We start from the raw sequence: 21,305 nt of genomic DNA on the forward strand, positions 1-21,305 counted from the left end.
TGAAAGCTCGCCATTATTTGTCTATACTTCTGCATACTACATCATGTAAAGGATTCAGCCAAGAGATATCAAAGAAAGTACATTATTGTTAGATTCTATTGTTCTGATCCCATTTTATACTGGCATGATTAAAGTGCAGAATGAATATTTGAATTTGTATAGACATTAAACTTATTTTACTATTCCCCCCCTCTTGAAATTATTCTTTGATCTAATTTAAATGATCTGATTTCAGAAGGTCTGCTTTGGAATGAATCGCTGCTCACCAAACTATTTGGAGTCAGAAACGTTGCTGATTGATAAATACCAACTTGCCACAACGCCAAAATGATGTCATCCGTGAAAGACTGGGTAAATCTTTCCTCACTAAAGCTGGTTTCTATTGTTTCGCAATTCACACAATTGACTTTTGGTCCTTTTTGTAATTGAAATTTGCTTCAATAACCATCCTTACCAGTCAAAACTTGCATGGAATTCATTTCGATTTAGACATTCAGTTTTTCATTTTAATATGTATAAAACAAAATTATGTGATCTCTGGAAATACTTTATCTGAAACAGAATTAACTGCCGGACGCTTGCATCACGCACGTGAAAACGTGTGTTACAAATGAGTCCCCTCTTAGTTGGAATTTTTTCTTGTTTCAGCAGCCTTTTTAGAATTGGTGTTCTATTTGGTTATTGCCAATGGAATACCACTTGTTAATTTATTCTTTGTCATCTATTCTTTTCGATATGCTTCAACAGCACCAGAGGTTTGAACACATTTGCTGAGCGAGATTATGTGAACTTTCAGTTGCAGCAGTCAGGTCTAACTGACCAATTCTTACACAAAGAAAAATGGCACCAGAATTAAAACATTGGGCCGTAATCTGTGAGGCCCAGGATTGGTGGAGGGGGAGGGGGTACCCCAAAGATGCGCTGGGGCAACCCCTTCAGATATTCCCAGGTAAGGTTTATATGGAACTTACACAGGAGTGATAAACTCCCCAGGGCAATTGCCCTGCGCTGGACTCCATCCAAAAATGTGATTTAAATTGTAAACCTTGTGAAATGAATAGTTGCCCAAAGCAAGTTAAATTAATTGAAACATCTTCTAACTTCTATTACACAGAGCCACATTGTCTCCCCCCCCCCCCCCCCCCCCCACACACACACACACACACACACACCCACCCCTCCCCTTGAAACTCTACCCATGGGACACCCCATCCCATAACATTGCAGGAAATTCCTTCCAAAACCCAGCTCTCCACCTCTGAGTAGCCCCCCCACCCCCACCCCCCACAGGACTCTTCCCACACCCAAGGGGCTACAACCCCTAACAAGGGTGGCACGGTGGCACAAGTGGTCGGCATGTTGCCTCACAGCGCCTGGGACCCAGATTCAGTTCCGGCCTCAGGTCACTGTCTGTGTGGAGTTTGCACATTCGCCCCCTGTCTGAGTGGGTTTCCTCCGGGTGCTCCGGTTTCCTCCCACAATCCAAAGATGTGCTGAGTCGGTGGATTGGCCAGGCTAAAATTGTCGCTGAATGTCTAAAGATGCGTAGGTTAGGCTGATTGATCATCGCGTGATAATACAGGGATAGAGTTAGGGAGTGGGCCTAAGTAGTGGGCCTCTTGCGGAGGGTCGGTCCTGACCCGATGGGCTGATTGGCCTCCTCTGCACTGTTGGGATTCTATGGTTCAGTGAGGAACTCCCCAACATGGACTTCTTCGGTATCTGAGATATCACGGGCGCGATTCTCCGCACCCGCGAAAAATCGCGAAGTTGCCCGTTAAAACGGGCGTGTTTTACGACGGCCGGGAAGGGTCCATTTCCCGACGTATTCACGTCCGGGAAATGGGCTAGGAACGCGGCCGCGTCAATCACGGGCGTGATGACGACGGAACGCGACGACGATACGACCACGCCCACGTGACGCCGCCCGACGCCGTAAAAAGGCACGGGCGAGCACAGAATCTGTCAGCCATGATGTCGGAGCTCAGGAGAGCTGCCCCTCGGTTTGTTGAGGCCGATGTCGAGACGCTGCTCGATGCCGTCGAGCAGAGGAGGGGCATCATCTGCCCGCGTAGAGGGCATCGCCAACCTGCCAGCGCTGTGCGCCAGGCCTGGCGTGAGGTGGCCGCTGCCGTCAGTGCTGTGGGGCAGACCCTCGCTCAGCAGAGCAATGCAGGAAGAAGATGCACGTCCTCACCAGGGCTGCCAGGGTAAGTGCCAAGAGGGTGCCCCCTGGTCACAACCATCCCTCCCCCCTTAAATTAATCACCCACCTCTCCCCCTGGCACGGGGGGTGGAGGGGGATTGGGGCAGAGTTATTTGAGGGTGGTTCACAAAGTTGTCACAGACCCAGCGCTCTGGCCCCGTGGAGAGATGCAATTGTCTTATGACAACTTGACCCCCAAACTGTGCCAGTATCTGAACGGACTGCTGATACCTGCCGTATTGTAATGATCTACCTATGTCCCCTCCCCCAACAGGCCAAGACCACTCACAACACCCGTGAGCGGCACCAGACTGGAGGGGGTTCGCCCAACCTGCACCCCCTCACCATGTTTGAGCAGAGGGCACTGGACCTTGTTGGGGGGTCAGGCACCCGGGAGGTCGCGCTATGCGAGGTTGGTGGAGCTGCAACAAGTGAGACAACCCTCCTTTACAAACACCCACCCCTCCCCATCCTCTGTCCCTTCACACACCCTGCCCACTTGGACACCTCCCCCATCCTCTGTCCCTTCACACACCCTGCCCACTTGGACACCTCCCCCATCCTCTGTCCCTTCACACACCCTGCCCACTTGGACACCTCCCCCATCCTCTGTCCCTTCACACTCTGCCCACTGGGACCGTCCAGCGCCTGGCCGAGCGAATCTAAATAAGCCGTTTCATTCTCTTTCCTAGGACGTGATGCCGAACGACCAGGGCCGTCTGCCTCCAGGCGGAGACATGCATCTGGCCCCACCTCACCCAGGGCTGCACAACATTCTGTGCCCGATCAGCGGGGAGTCCCATCCTCCCCAACAGAATCTGTGGAGCAGGACGCCCAGAGGGCGGCGACACAGCAGGAAACAGAAATGGCCCGCCAACGCCCTGCGGCCTCTCACCTGGACGATGACACAGAGGAGGCGTCAACCCAAGACGACCTCGAGCTTGCGGAACTGCTATCTCCCACACCGTCCACCATCCCAGAGACACTCACCCTGGCTGGCCTATTTAGTGATGAGTCTCCTGGGTCACAGCCTGGTTGGCACATCACAGCTGAGCAGGTACAGCAGGTGGAGGTCGGGGCAGACGAGGGCCCGGACTGGCGGAGGCCAGGCCAGGCCCAGCATGCAGCTGGCTCCCAGACGTTTTCTGAGTTCCTGGAGTTTCTCAACCCACCCACACAGCCGATGCCTCAAGAAACCCAGGGAAACAATGACGGGATGAGGGCTGTCTTCCTGGCTCTGCAGACGCTGTTAGAGGAGTCGAACCGCGTCCACAAGCAGGGAGTGGTGCCGCTCATGGCAGCGACCCAGTCCGACACCGCACGGGTGGCATCCGCGGTGGAGGCAATGGGTCAGGTTATGCAAGGCGTTGGGGTTAATGTGCACGCGTCATCCTCGGCCCTGGACAGGGTTGCCCTCTCACAGGCAGCAATGTGCCAGAGCCAAAACGACATTGCCGGCGCCCTGCGGGCCTTGGCCCAGTCTCACCAGGTCATGGCCCAGTCGCAGCAGTCAGTCGCCGAGAGCATCAACCGCCTGACACATGTGCTGGATGGCGTCATGCACTCACAGGTTGAGGTCGCACAGTCCATGGCGGGAATGTCTAACTCCCTGGACTCCGTGTCTGCAAACGTTCGGATCCTGGTGGATACCGTCGCAGGCCTCCAGGACTGGCAGCGCCGGGTGTCGGTGGCGCGACGGGGCACCTCCCCGCTCGCACCTCTGTCACAAAGTGAGGCCCGGGGGCCACCGGGCTCCCCGAGGGAGGAGGAGGTTTCGGGGCCCGTCCCATTAAGTCCACCACGGGACGTCCCGGAATTCTCGGCCTTCCACCGTCCCATCCCTGGTGCATCGGGTAGGCAGCAGGCAGAGCAGGGTGGCACAACGTCACCCGAGACGCCCGCAGAGCAGCCTGGCCCATCAAGGCCGGGTCGCCCCAGGAAACGCATGGCCAAGGAGAAACGAGTCGAAGGGGGCAATTCGCAGCAATCCTCCTCCACTCCTGCTGTATCATCTGGGGACTCACGTAGACGTAGTGGTAGGGCCGTAAGGTAACAAAGTGAGACACAGAGTAAGTTGGCACGGGTGAAGGGCACAGTTTAGTTGTAGGGGCTAGGGCACCTGTAAATTATTGTTAACATTAAACGCACTGTTCCATCTTACTTGTAAAACCGTGTGATTGTTCCACAGCCACAGGAATCATGATGGTGACCGAGTGTCGCTGGGGTTGACGAGCGGTGAAACTTTGGTGCCGGGTGTGCAGTCCCTGCCCCTCCCCCCACCCCCTCCCACAGCTAGCCCATGCGGGCACGTGATGGAGTGTCCGTGACGAACTCAGCAGCCACCAAGGTGGATGGTTCAGGTATTGCCATGGGTCAGACTCTCTCTAACGATTCTGAGCTCACAGCTCATCGCAGAGCGGGCTGTCATCATTCCACAGGGCACTGATCACACCCGCTGACACAGCCATCAATGTTGTGCCATACCGTCTGGACCCAGTGGTAGGGTGATGTCGAAGTGGATCAGTGTACACTGAGAGGGGGGGGGGGGTTGTGGTGGTGGCAGTTGTGTGTTGACCCTCTGCACGACTAGCGATGCAAGTGGTGGTTTGGTGTTCAGCGGGGACGTCACATGCGATGCGTGAACCGTGCTGCCACCAAGGCGTTGCGTGCCCGCCGTCCTCGCCGGGTCCGTTGTCCCGCCTCCTGGACATCACCAGCACCTGCGTCGTGTCTGCGTGCTGCGCCCGCCACTCCACCAGCCTCCTCCTCCTCCTCCTCCTCCTGCTCCTCCTCCCTCTCCTCCTCCTCCTCCTCCTCCCTCTCCTCCTCCTCCTCTGTGCTGGCACCACTGCCACTAGCTTCTCCCTCCGCCTCCTGCAACAGGTCATCTCCCCTCTGCATCGCGATGTTGTGCAGCGCACAGCAGACCACAACAATGCGAGCGACCCTGTCGGGCTGGTACTGCAGGGCCCCTCCGGAGCAGTCCAGGCACCTGAATCTCATCTTCAGGAGGCCAAGGCAGCGCTCCACCACACCCCTGGTTGCTGCATGGGCCTCGTTGTATCGGGTTTCCGCGTTGGTCTGAGGCCTCCGTATAGGCGTCATTAGCCAAGACCTCAGCGGATAACCCCTGTCGCCTAGCAACCAGCCCCTCAGCCGGGGGGGGGGGGGGGGGGGGGGACGTCCCTCAAACATCGCAGGGATGAACGACTGCGCCAGTATGTAGGAGTCATGCACACTCCCTGGGAACCTTGCACAGACATTCATGATCCTCATGTGGGGGTTGCATACCACCTGGATATTCATGGAGTATGTCCCCCTCCTGTTTGTGAACACGTCCCTGTCCCCTGCAGGCGGACGCATGGGGACGTGAACACAATCGATTGCCCCCTGCACCATCGGTATCCCGGCCACTCTGGCAAATCCACGAGCTTGTGAGTCTTGAGTTGCTCGATCCTCGGGAAAGGTGATGTAGAGGTCCGCAATGGCATAGAGGGCGTCGGTCACATCCCGGATGCACCTGTGCACCGATGACTGGGAGATCCCGGAGAGGTCCCTGCTCGGAGACTGGAAGGAGCCGGTCGCATAGAAGTTAAGAGCGACCGTCACCTTGATGGCAACTGGGATCGCGTGTCCTCCCCCCGTTCCACGTGGGGCGAGGTGCGCCACGATGTGACAGATATGTATCACCGTCCGCCTACTCAGCCGGAGTCACCTCCTGCAGGTGATGTCCATCATTGTCTGGAAAGAGCCGGACACAGTACACCCTCGGCCTTGGTCGTCGCCTCTGGCGCCGTGGCTGCACCCTCACTCTCTCCTCTTCCTCCCCATGCTGCTCGATGACTGGCAACTCCTCGGCCCTTCCCTCTGCTGCTGCAGTTGGCCCTGCATCCACTGCGGGTTGTGGGTGTGGATGCTGCTGCATCGCCAAATGCAGTACAGCGGCCCCAACCACTGCGCAGAACATCGCCGTTCTGTTCACAGACATTGTGCTAACCTACAGAAGGGTGGTGGGAGGCAGAGAAACGGGACATGTTAGACGGAGGTTAGTCGACACCTCGGCAGCCGCCAGCCACGGGATACCTGTGTGTCCCGGTGGCCTGGTCGCGCTGCTGACGCGCGGGCAGCCTAACCCCTGGTCACTTTCTGCATCCAACGGGCAGTTAACTACGTCCTCTTCACCAGTGCGTCAGTGGCCTGTGGTCGTAAGCCACAGGGCAACCAGCGGCCTTGTCCTTGTGACCGGCACGCCATGGCATGGTGGCAGACATTTTGTTACGGGGTTGGACGGGTCACTCGCTCACTCTCTCCCTAACACCCCCCCCACTCCCACTCCCCCCCTCCATCTCCCCCCTCCGTCGCCCCCACTCCCCCCTCCGTCTCCCCCACTGCCCCCTCCGTCTCCCCCACTCCCCCCTCCGTCTCCCCCACTCCTCCCCTCTGTCTCCCCCACTCCGTCTCCCCCACTCCTCCCCTCCATCTCCCCCACTCCTCCCCGCCGTCTCCCCCACTCCTCCCCTCTGTCTCCCCCACTCCGTCTCCCCCACTCCTCCCCTCCATCTCCCCCACTCCTCCCCTACGTCTCCCCCACTCCTCCCCTACGACTCCCCCACTCGTCCCCTACGTCTCCCCCACTCCTCCCCTACGACTCCCCCACTCGTCCCCTACGTCTCCCCCACTCCTCCCCTACGACTCCCCCACTCGTCCCCTACGTCTCCCCCACTCCTCCCCTACGTCTCCCCCACTCCCCCCTCCGTCTCCCCCACTCCCCCCTCCGTCTCCCCCCATTCCCCCCCTCCCCCCCCTCCGTCTCCCCCACTCCCCCCTCTGTCTCCCCCACTCCTCCCCTCCGTCTCCCCCACTCCTCCCCTCCGTCTCCCCCACTCCCCCCCTCCGTCTCCCCCACTCCCCCCCTCCGTCTCCCCCACTCCCCCCGCTCTGGACCCCCCTCCCGTTTTCAGGGATGCCTTCCCCGTTGTGACTGGTTGACGAACTTGAAAAGCAGGTGTGTTGGACGCCATGTAAACAGTGCGTGATGACGTCGGGACTTCGCCCATCCGGGCCGGAGAATAGCGGGGGGCCAAAAACTAGTGATTCTGGTCGTGTCGGGGGCGTGTTCGAGGCGTTTGACGGGAATGGCGACCTGGAGTTTCTGCGGGGTTCGGAGAATAGCGGGAGGGCGTCAGACCAGCGTCGCCGTGAAAATGTGCGCCGCCCGCTATTCTCCGACCCGTCGTGAGTGCGGAGAATCGCGCCCCATAAATGTTGCTGAACATCTCCACTTCTGACCCGATGATAGAAGGAAGGTCATTAATGAAGCAGCTGAAGGTGGTTGGGGCTAGGGCACGATGCTGAGGAACTCCTGCAGTGATGAACTAGGACTAAGATTACTGGCATCCAACAACTACAGCCAACTGAGCTTCTAGCCTTTGTGCCAGGTATGACCGCAACCACCACTACCCCTGATTCCCATTGACTCCAGTTTTGCCAGGATTCTTTGATGCCATACTCAGTCAAATGCTGTCCTGATGCCAAGTGCAGTCATTCTCACCTCTCCTCTGGAGTTCAGCTCTTTTGTCCATGTTTTGACCAAGGCTGCATCGAGAACAAGACAAACTGAGTGTCAGTGAGAAGGTTTTTTTTTAGAACAGTACAGCACAGAACAGGATACCTTATTGCTGAATAAGTGCTGCCTAATAGCAGTGTTGAAGATGCTTTCCGTCACTTTGCTGCTGATCGGGAGCAGGCTGATGGGATGGTAATTGGCCAGGTTGCATTTGTCCTGCATTTGTGGACTCGACAAGATAATTTTCGACAGTATCAGGTAGATGCCAGTGTGGTAGCTGTACTGGAACAGCTTGGCTAGAAGCTGAGTTGGTTATGGAGCAAATGTCTTTAGAATTACTGCAGGAAGTTGTCAGAGCCCATAGCCTTAGAGTTCCTTCAGCCATTTCTTGATTTCATGTAAGGTGAAGGGAATTGGTTGAGGACTGACATCTATGATGCTGGGGACCTCTGGAGGAGGCCGAGATGGGTCATCCATTTGGCACTTTTAGCTGCATTTTATTTGCAAATGTCTCAACTTTATCTTTTGCACTGATATGCTGGACTCCCCATCATTGAAAATGGGAATATTTGTGCAGCTTCCTCTTCCTGTGAGTCGATTGATTGATGTGGCAGGACTGCAGAGCTTTGATCTGATCAGTTGGTTGTGGGATTTCTTAACTCTGTCTATCGCTTGCTGCTTTTTCTGCTTGGCACACAAGTAGTCCTGTGTTGCAGTTTCACCTGGTTGACACTAATTTTTAGATATGCCTGGCGCCACTCCTGCCATGCCCTCCTGCACTCTTCATTTAACCAGGTTTGATGCCCCGGTTTGATGGTATTGGCAGACTGGCGGATATGCCATGCCATGAGTTGGCATGTTGTGGTTTGAGTAAAACTCTGCTGCTGCTGATGGCTCACAGCGCCTCATGGATGCCTGGTTTTGAACTGCTGTTCAAAGCTTTGCCTGCTTAGCACGGTGGTAATGCCACACAATGTGATGGAAGGTATCATCAATGTGAAGACGGGACTTTGTCTCCTCATGGATTGTGTGGTGGTCTCTTCTACAGACAGTATTATGGACAGATGCAGCTGCAGCGCAGAGATTGGTGAAGGTGGGGTCAAGTAGGTTTTTCTCTCTTGTTCTCTGACCACCTTCCACAAACCCAGTCTAAAAGTTATGTCCTTCAGTTTTTGGCCAGCATGGTCAGTAGTGGAGCTACCGAGCTATCTTGGTGATGGACATTGAAACCTCCCACCCACAATACATCCTGTGCCCTTGCAACTCTCAGTACTTCCGCCAATTGGCGTTAAGCATGGAGGAGTACTGATTCATCAGTTGAGGTGGAGTGAGGATGATAGGTTGTAACCAGCAGGAGCTTTCCTTGCCCGTGTTTGACTTGATGCCACATAACTCGATTGGTGCCAGTCAAAATTAGGGCAACTCCCTCCTGACTATACACCACTTTGCTGCCACTTCTGGTGGGTCTGTCCTGCTGGTGGGACAGGATATACCCAAGTTTGGCAATGGTGGCGTCAGGAATATGGTGGTGTGATCAATATTGTAAGGCTGGATAGCTCTCCTTCAAGTGGCATGGAGACGGTGGGCCAAATGACCTTCTCTGTGTGTTACGCTCCCAGCTGGTATTACCACTGGGCAAGTCAGATCCTAGGGTAGAACCTGACTTGATAGATACTAATTTTATCCTTGTTTTGAAACATGGAGGGTAGCTGCCAAACAGAGTGACAAAATCTACTGATGAACTTTTAGCAAAAGAATAAAACATTAACGAAACAAGAAATTATGAACTACATTAATGACTCCTTATTCCACAGCTATACCTTTGCAAATATATAGAGATTTCTACAGATAACACCAGTTACAAAATCTAGCTTATACTCTAATGTTCACAGTAAATACACTGTCCTGTAAACTAGTAGGGGATCTGTGGTCAGACACAACACACTCTGAAGCCAAGTGACAAATGCCACCCCAACATATGCCATGGGTCTCTCATCAATTCCCACAAAATAATTGTGACCAGCTGAATCAGCTGGCCTTACTTGAACTCATTCTTTCACACAAGGGTTTTCAATTTCAATGCACAAAGTCCTTGGCTTGGAATCTTCTCCCAATCAATGCTTTCTCTTTACTTCCACAAGGGTCCCCCTTCAGGTTTTGATCTACCCTTCCAATGTCCCACTCCCCTCGGGTCACAACGTGCATTCAAACTTAGTCTTCCTCCCTCTCAGGTTTTCAGGTATACTAACAGAACACCACTGCTTCACCAGCCCATACAGAGATCTTTGGCTGTCTCCTCAAAACTCTGGCTTCTCATGGGCCTACTTTGCTCCACATCTGCTTCCTGCAGCATTCTCACTTTAAAATCAAAGTCTTCGCAGCTCCTCACTCTTAGTTTCGCTGAACAGGTTCTGTACGATTCCTGTTCTTGGTCCTGGACTTGGCTGTTGTCTTGGCACCTTCCTGTCCCACTCTCTTTTTTTTTAATGTGCTCTCTATCCCTTTTCATGTCCTGCATGTTGTGGCACCTGTTTCTAACTGAAATAAAACTACCAAAGCGGCACGATGGCACACTGGTTAGCACTGCTGCCTCACCACGCCAGGGACCCGGGTTCATTTCCGGCCTTGGGTGACTGTCTGTTTGGAGTTTGCACTTTCTCCCCGTGTCTGCGTGGGTTCCCTCCAGGTGCTCCGGCTTCCTCCCACAGTCCAAAGATGTGCGGGTTAGGTAGTTTGGCCATGCTAAATTTCCGCTTAGTGTCCAAAGATGTGCAGATTAGGTGGGGGTATGGGGATAGAGGAATGGGTGCTCTTTCAGAGGACAGTGCAGATTCTATGGGCTGAATGGCCTCCTTCTGCACTGTTGAGTTTCTATGATTCTACTTTTCCTCTTTTCCCTGTCTCTGTGGGTCCCCGGTTCTACAGCAAAAGCACAGTTGTTTCTTGCTTGTGTTAGTTTTAACTTCCCTTCAAAGTTGTAAAACCTTATTATAATGCAGGTATAAAAATAACTTCAAACCTACTGTCTCCACTCTAAAATAAAACTAGGCACAGGTTTCATCTTTTAACCCACATATAAAGAATATTAATTAATAAATAATAATATTTTAGTGTCACAAGTAGGCTTTCATTGCAATGAAGTTACTGTGAAAAGCCCTCAGCCGCCACATTCCGGTGCACATTCCTTGTTCGGGTACACAGAGGGAGAATTCAGAATGCCCAGATAATATAAAATTATACCTTATTCCTAATAGCCATAAAATAAAAGCACAACTTACTTCAATATATATATTTTCCAACAGTAACATTTTCTATAATAGAAATGAAGTCTTACTACAATTCTACAGGGCCTTGGCCAGATAATAAATGGAACATTTTGCACGGTTTTGTTCTTGGGCCCTGAGATGGGAGGATTGTCCGATAAGGAGCGTGTAAGGGGACAACGTCTTCATTTTCCCAGAGTTCAGAAAAATGAGAGGTATTTCATAAAACTCTTCAGGAATATGACAGGATAGATCCCGTGAGGCGGTGTTTCCCCTGGCTGGGAAGTCACAACTCAGGATCCGAGATTCCCAATAAAGGGGCTGGCTATTTTGGAATGAGTGGAGAAGAAATGGTTTCATTCAAATAATTGTGAACTTTCGAATTTCTCCACCATACTGAGGTTTGAGTGCTGAATTGTTGAGCATATTCAAATCAGTTATCAATAGGTTTTGGATACAAAAGAAATCAAGGGATATGGGCAGTGTGTGGGAAAGTACAGTTGAACTAGAAGAGTATTAACGTTTAACCAGCACTACAAGGCAATGGTGAAAAATCAGGAATTTGACAGGAAACTTTTATTTAATGAAAGCTAACTATGTATCAGAATGTTCTGATGCATAAAATCAGTTTTGTTTCATTTAAACAATGTTGCATTACAAAATCTGCTAGAATTCTTGGAAGATGTAACTAGCAGAGTTGACCAGGGAGAACCGGTGGATGTGGTTTATTTAGACTTTTAGAAGGTCTCACATAGCAGATTAATATGTAAAGTTTAAGCGCATGGGATTGAGGGTAGAGTCTTGAGATGGATAGAAAACTGTTTAGCAAACAGGAAGAAACACATTGGAAAAAATGGATCTTTTTCCAATTGGCAGGCAGTGACTAGTGGGGTATCACAGGGATGTGTGTTAGGACCCCAACTGTTCACATGATTAATTGTTGATTTGGACAAGGGAACTAAATGCATTACCTCAACATTTGCACATGATACAATGTTGGGTGGGAGGGTGAGCTGTGAGGAGGATGCAGAGATGCTTCAGCGGGATTTAGTTGAGTGAGTGGGCAGATGCATGGCAGATGCAGTATAATGTAGATAAATGTGAGGTTATCCATTTGGGTAGCAAAAAATAGGAAGGTAGATTATTATTTGAATGGGTGTAAATTGAGAGATGTTGGAGTCCTCATGCATCAGTCACTGAAAGTAAGCGCGCAGTTACAGCAGGCAGTCAAGAAGGCAAATGATATGTTAGCCTTTATAGTGAGAGGATTTCAGTATAGGAATAGAGATGTTTTACTGCAATTGTATGGGGCATTGGTACAGGGACACATCTGGAGTATTGTGTGCAGTTTTGGTGTCCTTGTCAAAAGAAGGATGTTGTTGCTATGGAGGGAGTGCAGCAAAGGTTTACCAGGCTGATTCCTGGGATGGTGGGACTGTCATATGAGGAGAGACTAAATCGGTTAGGATTATATTAATTGGAGATGAGAAGGGATCCCATAGAAACTTAAACATTCTAACAGAATTAGGCAGGGTAGATTCCGGAAGTATGTTGCCGATGGTGGGGAAGTCCAGAACTAGGGATCATAGTTTGAGGATAAGGGTTAAACCTTTTAGGACTGAGGTGAGGAGGAATTTCTTCACTCAGAGAATGGTGAATCTGTGGAATTCACTACGACAAAAAGTCGGCCAAAACATTGTGTCATTTCAAGAAGCAATTAGATATAACCTTTGGGGCTAAAGGGATTAAGGGATATCGAGAGAGGCTGGATCAGGATATTGAACTTGAGCAACCGTGATCATAATGAATGACGGAGCAGGCTTGAAGGGCCGAATAGCCTTATCCTGCTTCTATTTTCTATGCATCTTTCTATGTATAAGAAGTGCAGAGTCATAATCATTTCATGCAAAACATTTGTTAGCTTTATCTGTAAGGCTATGATCCTAACATGAATTAATGCTGTGTGATTAGGGGTGCAACTCTTGTCTGATTTTCCAGATGGTACTGATTGTCGTACTCCACTTGTGGGCGGGAATCAGCAGGGCAACAGAATTGCAACTGAGACCTTCCTAGTCTGTGTCAAGTCATAGAATGTCATAAAGTTCATTTATTAGTTGAAAGCGGACATACGGTCGAAATGAAAGTTGTTGGTTACTGCTCAATCATCTGCAGCTCCTTCAGTCTCCATCTTCAGATTAAAAAAATATTTTTTGAAAGGTGTCTAATGAAATCCTCCGTAGCATTAGGTTTATTTCTATGAGGGAACCTGACCGTAACTCATTGACATAAATTGCAGAAAATTAATCATATTAAACAACCCACTAAACAATGTCCTCTATACAACCTCTACCTTTAAAATGTAAATTTATCACACAAAATATCTCTCTTCCGAAAGTGTGTCCAGGAAGATATTAAATAAAGGTGACAGATGTTTTCTGAAGACACGTTATTTCCATATTTTTCATATTTTAGAAATGTAATGTAGAATATATAATTTTGCAACTGAAAGTTTCACTTCAGAGCAGTCGAAAATCTACTTGCCTGTTGTTGCACAATCTACATTGTTTTCCACTGAAAATAGTGGCTTGCCTTAGTGTTCTGTGATGTTAGAAGAAAGTTAATAAGATCCAGGTTGGAACTTGTGTGATACTCCTGAAGTATCATATACGAGTTAAGTCCAGAGGTGTACTTCCTTTTTTTTATTCTTTTGTGGGACGTGGGCGTTGCTGACTGCCCAGCCCTAATTGCCATTGAGAAGATGCTGGTGAGTTGCCATCTTGAATCGCTGCAGTCCATGTGACATAGGTACATCCTCAGTGCCAATTGGAAGGGGTTTCTAGGAATTTGACCCAGCGAATTTGACAGTGAAGGAATGGCGATATATTTCCAAGTTAGGATTGTGTGTGGCTTGGAGGATGTTGTGGTAAAAGATTGAAACCACTCAAGTCTGTAATTTGCAACAACAGAGACTTTTATTCAAAAGCATACTTCGGAGACACAACTTGCTCCGAAAGGGTGTCTGCCAGATACAAAGGCTGCATAACATATTCATATCTTTGCTTATCACTCTTTTACACTATAAATTCTAAGAAGCAGAATTATTCAATCTGCTGTTTTCCCCTTTATCCTCACTGATGGCTCTAGTCCATTACGTTTGTGATTGTTACTTTCCTACACTATCATGCTGACAAAGAGATGTAATAACTATTATTTTAAAGTTGTTAATGCTTATACCTCCATTTGCCAATTTCAAAGCTATTAATGTTTAATGCCAAATTATTTCAATTACCTCACTTCAGAGGGGAACCCTAAATGATGATGTTCTCAGGTATATGCTGCCCTTGTCCTTAGATGATAGTGGTCATGGGTTTGGAAGGTGCTGCCTCAGGAGCTTTGATGAGTTCCTGCAGTGTATCTTGTATATAGTTACTGTGCGCCGGTGGTGGAGGGAGTGAATGTTTGTGGATGGGTGCCAATCAAACAGGCTGCTTTGACTGGTTTGTGTCAAGTTTCTAGAGTGTTTTTGGAACTGTACTCATCAGGCATGTGGAGGGCTTTCCATCACACTTCTGACTTGTGCCATGCAGATGATGGATACGTTTTTGGGAGTCAGGAAGTGGATTACTCTTCACAGAATTCGCAGCCTCTGCCCTGCTCTAGTATCCACGGTAGCACGGTAGCATGGTGGTTAGCATAAATGCTTCACAGCTCCAGGGTCCCAGGTTCGGTTCCCGGCTGGGTCACTGTCTGTGCGGAGTCTGCACGTCCTCCCCGTGTGTGCGTGGGTTTCCTCCGGGTGCTCCGGTTTCCTCCCACAGTCCAAAGATGTGCGGGTTAGGTGGATTGGCCATGCTAAATTGCCCGTAGTGTTCTAAAAAGTAAGGTTAGGGAGGGGAGGGGTTGGGTTACGGGTGTAGGGTAGATACATGGGTTTGAGTAGGGTGATCATTGCTCGGCACAACATTGAGGGCCGAAGGGCCTGTTCTGTGCTGTACTGTTCTATGTTCTATGTTCTACTTATATAGTTGTTCACCATATATTTTTATGGTTGTTTGTTTATGGTTATTTATTTATGGTGATTTATTTATATGGTTCAGTTCAGTTTCTGGTCAATGGTAACCCCTCGGATGTTCTTAATGGAATGTGCAAATAATATAAATTAAACATGGAATTGCCAATCACATGCCTTTGTCGTGTCTGAGATTAAACGCTGAGAAAACAATCAAAATATTCACATAACTTTTCAGAAAAATAATTTATTTTTAATCAAATCCACAAGTTTACGTAGTACCTTACTGATTGCACAACAGTATTTATCTCTGCTCTTTTTATGCGGAGCGATTAGAACCATAAGTTGCTAACCACTGAATCACGCTTTTACTTTCAGCCAAGTTCCTAAAATCAATGGGAGGGAGGAGGAAACTGGGCATAAATGAAGTCTGATTGCATTTTGCAGTCAACTGCTTAAATTGGAGAGAAAAATAAATACATATTCAGAACTATAATGTTTATTTGCTCTATCATCATATATCCCACAATATACTAAGGCTCTGTCAACACAAAAAGAATCATTTTAGGAATAGGTTCCAGGCACGGAGTTTTGCCTGCCTGAAAATAAGTGGTGAGTCCAGGTTGAACCATGGATATATCTCTTGTTACAAATTATTGAATTTCGCACATGTTGCTTCACCATCACATTATCTTTTTTGGTTTCTACACCCATCGCCTGAACTTATCCAAGTGTATATAGTCTTTTTTTGGCTGCTGATAAAGGTGTTTTCCACCATTTGACCATTTTCTTGACAAAGTTGTAGCAGTCTCTCTCTCTCCTCTTTCATTTCTCAATTCAAGGCCATATTGACCAATATGTGCACATGAGGTTCCTCCAGCCATTTTAGCATTTACGTCGCCCAATAAAATGACCATATCAGTATGATTTACCTTGATTACAGCACCGAAGGATATTTCCACAAAATACCTCCATATCCTGCCCACAGTGATCTTGTGCATACTGTGACAGTGGATACTATTAAAAAAAAATATTTTGGGAGAATATTGTGTTGACCTGTGATGAATGCTTTAAGCGAGATTCTCCCCGAAGGGTGTTTTCCGGCAGTGGGAGGCAACCTTATGTTGGCCAACAACAGGATCTTCTGGTCCAGCCGCTGTCAATGGGATTTCACAATGAATCAACCCCTATGCCACCAGGAAACCCGTGGTGGGGATGTGCTGCTGGCGGGTAGGGAATATCCCATCAGCGTAAAGAGCCGGAAGATCTCACCCTGTCTGTCTATGTGTGTGCCTAAAAGATTTAATTAAGATGGGAAGAGGATAATGGAAATAATTTGCCTTGGAAGAATTCAGACATAAAAAGGAGTGAAGGAGTGTGTGACATGTGGCACAGTGGTTAGCACCGCTGCCTCACAGCATGAGGGACTGGGTTCGATTCCGACCTCGGGTGACTGTGTGGAGTTTGCACGTTCTCCCTCTGTCTGCGTGTTTTTTATCCGGGTGCTCTGGTTTCCTCCTGCAGTTCAAACTTGGGCAGGTTCAGTAGATTGGTCACGCTTAATTTACCATTTGTGTCCAAAGGTTAGGTAGAGTTACAGGATTCCGGGGTTAGGGCAGGGGATTGAGCCTGGGTAGGGAGCTCTTTCCGAGGGTTGGTGCAGAAGCAATAGGCTGAATAGCTTCTTTCTGCACTGTAGGGAATCTTTGAAGGTGCTAAATGCATGCATTTATAATGACACTACTGTCTAGTGGTTTTATAAGTAAATAGGCTAGGTTTGGACATTTGCATTAGGAGATACATATGGGCCTGCTTTTTTCCAGCTGTTAAATTTCAAAGGGTAGCAAGGAACTTTTACAACTTGCAAAGGTTTCATACATAAACAAGGGAAGGTCAATACATTTTATATGACCCAAAAGTGGAGGCAATAGGAAAATATGAAAGATTTTTATATCCTGGAAAAGTTAAGTTCAAAGCGGTGATGTGGAAAATTGAATTGTGAATGAAAGGGAAAAAAAGGATATCTAAGGAGAGATGTTGAGTTGATTAGGGTTTGGCTTTGTGGGGACGATCTCCTGAAAACAGCTGGGGGCTGGATGTAGGGAAGCTTGAATCAGTCATCTAGTCAATGCAAAAAAGCAATTTTGGTCTGAAGCTTCTTAGATTTCCACAGCAGAGAGCAAGAAGTTTGAGGGATAGTGCGGTGCACCCTTAATTAAAGCTACAGCTTTGCCTTGGGTTACATTACTGGATTTTCATAATCAAGCATCGGTAAATGAGAGTTGCCTGGAATGTGTGCCCTTTTGAGTTTGGTCAAGTAGGGAGTCTTCTGGGGGGAATGTTTTGTCAGAGTAATTTTAACTGTGCAACTGAAATCTTAGTGCTCCTGACAGGATTCTTGCCCCAACCCCCACCACTCTACCATTCTCAGTGCCATTCTCTCTCAGCCAGGTGATTGAAGACCCAATGGAAATGGTGCAGCTTCAATCAGAATCATCACAGCTCACAGTACATCAAAGACATTGCAGGACGATCTATGACAAGCCTTCCATCTCATTCTGCTGCCACTTGGGTTACACTTCAGAGCAAAAGCAGAGTGGGCAAGAGCATTTATGTCTTTTTCAGCTCCACGAGACACCTACTGTTACAATAAAGGCTTAATGTTTGTTTCCACGCTTTTCCCTAAATAACACTTGCCCCCTCACCACCAAAAAAAAATCTTTAACTTATCAAACATTTCCATTGTCTCATCTGACATTCAATTCAAAGTGTTTCTTCTCCATCTCCAAACAGAAAAGATCTCTGAACACTTTTTCATAAAGTTGCCGCTGTCTTACCAGGGAGCCTTATATGAATATGCAGATGCTGCATACTCTGGCTGGGGATCTTGCAGGGAGATGAGCCCATACCTTACCTTTTATATTCTAATTCCAGAGTCCAAACCTTTTTGGGTGGGTAAAATGGTCCAGACTCGCAACTCAGTACAACTCAGTTTTCTTACAATTGTTATTGTACAACATCAGTACACTGCTCCCTTCAATTTCAATCAATTCTTACATAACGCTGTTCCTTCAACTCTCCATAATTTCAAACATACTCACCTGAATGAACACTCAGGGAAATCTGTCCCCTTTGTGGGGGTAATCACTTCCACCCATGGGATGGATCAGCTCAGTGGGCTAGACAGCTGGTTTGTAATGCAGAACAAGGCAGAACTGTACTGTTCTAAAACAAGGCCAGCCATACCGGCTGAGAATTCTGAATTCTCCCTCTGTGTACCTGAACAGGCGCCGGAATATGGCGACTAGGGGCTTTTCACAGTAACTTCATTGCAGAGTTAATGTAAGCCTACTTGTGACAATAAAAAGATTATCATCACTATTACCCTTGCAAATCCCGCTTTGTCCCTAAATGCCTGCTTCCTCTCGTATAATAATCATCTACAGCAATGGTTGACACAGTCCCCACTTCTGATAGTAATTGTGCATCAATTCCATTTCCTGGATCCATGAATAATGTACAAATGTGTTTTAAAGGGGAGAATTCTGGTAGCACCAGTATCATCACGTTGCTGAATGAGCTTTAACTTCTGTGACATGGCCAAGAGATGGGGAGGTTTTGTGAGGACCACGAAGAATCCAGGATGAGTTTGTAGTGTTAAAAGAAATAACTTTATTTCCAATGACATATTTACAGCAGCAGTAATAGTACTTCACCACTGCGTCACTTCTCTAGCTAGTACCATGCTGGTCAGCTCTCTTTATGCAGGTAAAACAGCTGATGGTTTGTCTGTCCGTCCCCTCATTGGGGAGCTCATACTCAGAATACCCAATTGTCCCCAGCCAATAATATTCAGGCAGGTTACAAAGGGAGGCATATCCAGCATAATTGGAACCAGAGTAATTATTTTATAAGTCCTGTTTGCAGATTGGCCCACAGAAGTTCAATAGTCAAGACAGTCTCAAAGGATTCTTTTGTTCCCCAACCCAGTCTTTATCAATGGTGCGCATGATCGCTGGTGGTGGGATTCAATATTTCCATTGCTTGTCAGTGGGATTGTCAATTGAATCCACCCCACACCGCTGTTAAGTCCACAGCAGAGTTGTGCTGCCGGTGGGAAAAATGAATCACAACGGAGGGTTTCGGCCAGAATTTTAGTAAACACATATCACATGGGCAGCACGGTAGCATAGTGGTTAGCACAATTGCATCACAGCTCCAGGGTCCCAGGTTCGATTCCCAGCTTGGGTCACTGTCTGTGCGGAGTCTGCATGTTCTCCCCGTGTGTGCGTGGGTTTCCTCCGGGTGCTCCGGTTTCCTCCCACAGTCCAAAGTTGTGTAGGTTAGGCGGATTGGCCATGCTAAATTGCCCTTAGTGTCTAAAATTGCCCTTAGTGTTGGGTGGGATACTGGTTATGGGGATAGGGTGGAGGTGTGGGCTTGGGTAGGGTGCTCTTTCCAAGAGCCGGTGCAGACTCGACGGGCCGAATGGCCTCCTTTTGCACTGTAAATTCTATGATCTATGATGATCATTGTGTGGTTTGATTGTACTTGCTACTTCTCGCTCAACTATTCATGTAGTCAACCCATCTGTCTCCGTCTGAATAAGTTTGTTTCAGTTCCAAGCATGTTTTGAAATTCAATTACAAATCTCTATGGTTTCTGGGATAAAACCCTACTAACTTTAACAATTGTCAATTTATAAGTACAACTGCTTGTCCCTTTAATGTTGGCTCACTTTAAATTAAATGCACTCTTGCTGAAGTACTAGCTGCAATACTGAATTATTCAACTCATGAATATCATGCTCCATGATACAAATACTGGGTTGAAAGTTGTAGATCGAACTTTTCATCATGCAACAAGGTTTCTTGGGTTGGATAATAATGACTCGTAACTTCCTGCATGATCCACGACTTAAGACCCTGGTGCGCCAACATGAGCGCTGTACCGACCGGGAAATGTGGGCATAAGGGCATGCACGCTGGAAGGGCGCATCGTTTAAACTCCAGGGCGGGTTTTTTTGACACCTTGAAGCACTGAGCTTTGCTGAAGCACCTAAATGTAAAATCCAGTCAAAGCACTAACTTGGGCCACTTACCCGGACTTTTGGTGAGTTCTTACACCTTTTTATTTATGTGGAAATGGTTCAGCCTAGCACAGGCAAGAGTCATCAGGAGACATTTTTTGGAAGGTTAATGTTTTATTTTGTTTTCTCAAGCTCCTTTGTCGGGCATCCTCTTGCCGTGAGGGTGTTCTCGAAAAATTGTGACCTTTCAATCGTGAAGTTCCTCCAAGTAGTTTCAGAAGTTTCCTCTTCTGATCAAAGGTCCCCCGGGCATTGACGTCTATCTTCTTGAGGTAAGCCTACAAGGCATCTTTGAAGAGCTTCCTTCGTCCTCCCCTTGTTCGGGATCCTACTTTGTGCTGGGTGAAGGAGATTTGCCTTGGCAGTTAGGACTCTGACATTCTAAGCATCTAGGTGGCCGAAGAGAGTTTGTTTCAGATGATCTTGGCCTCGAAACTGGTGCTATTGACTCCTTGAAGGACACTAATGGCAGCATGCCTCTCCTCCCAGCTGATTCAGAGCTAAAGTATATTTGGATTTTGCAATGAATTTTAAGCTGAGTTGTTTAATAGTCTTCCTGACGTAATGGTCATCCTTAGAAGCCTCATGTGATTACTTCAAATGCTTTAACAAAGTTTAATGCTTCAGTTGATATATGCAGCCTCCTTTAAGTTAATGTGAACTATCTCTCTGACAGGTATTGCAGCGAATCAATCACACACCCCTAAGAGTGTTTTGTCAAAAAATGATGTCAGAGGAGATGCGGGCCAGGATACTACGCTTCAGCAGCTGCTGCTTTTGGATGTTGAGCTTATCAATTAACAATTAATATGTCAAAACCCGCCCCTACACCCCCTTCCCTTCCCTCCCATCCTCCCTCCTTCTCTCCCTCTCCCTTCCTCCCCTTCACAAACAGATGGAACTCACTGTGTTCAAGTGAGAAAATATATTTTATTGCAATAAATTTGTAAATTTGAGGTAGTTTTATGTCACTGCTCTGCTGATAAAGTTAAACATTAAGTTAAATGTTAACTGGTTTCAAAGTTTTGTGTTTATAAAATTATTTTTGTCAACAAATGTTTCACATTAAAGTTTACAAGCTTCTACAAATGTGTTACTGAAACATCAGAACACAACATTTAATTGTGCGATAAATATAAATGAGTAAGATAATTGAGGTAAACAAGGCAGAA

At 48.0% G+C, this 21,305-nt stretch overlaps 1 long non-coding RNA gene across 1 annotated transcript in view; it reads left to right on the forward strand.

The window, feature by feature from the left end:
* The window catches only part of LOC119971021, a 32,662-nt gene extending 11,577 nt beyond the window's left edge, over positions 1-21,085 (forward strand). The window contains exons 2-4 of the long non-coding RNA XR_005461721.1: positions 236-351; positions 20,266-20,405; positions 20,810-21,085. This is a non-coding gene — a long non-coding RNA (uncharacterized LOC119971021). The remainder of the gene's footprint in view (positions 1-235; positions 352-20,265; positions 20,406-20,809) is intronic.
* The last annotated feature ends 220 nt before the right edge of the window (positions 21,086-21,305 follow it).

This window comes from Scyliorhinus canicula, chromosome 9 (genome assembly GCF_902713615.1).
Source record: "Scyliorhinus canicula chromosome 9, sScyCan1.1, whole genome shotgun sequence".
Taxonomy (NCBI): Eukaryota; Metazoa; Chordata; class Chondrichthyes; order Carcharhiniformes; family Scyliorhinidae; genus Scyliorhinus; species Scyliorhinus canicula.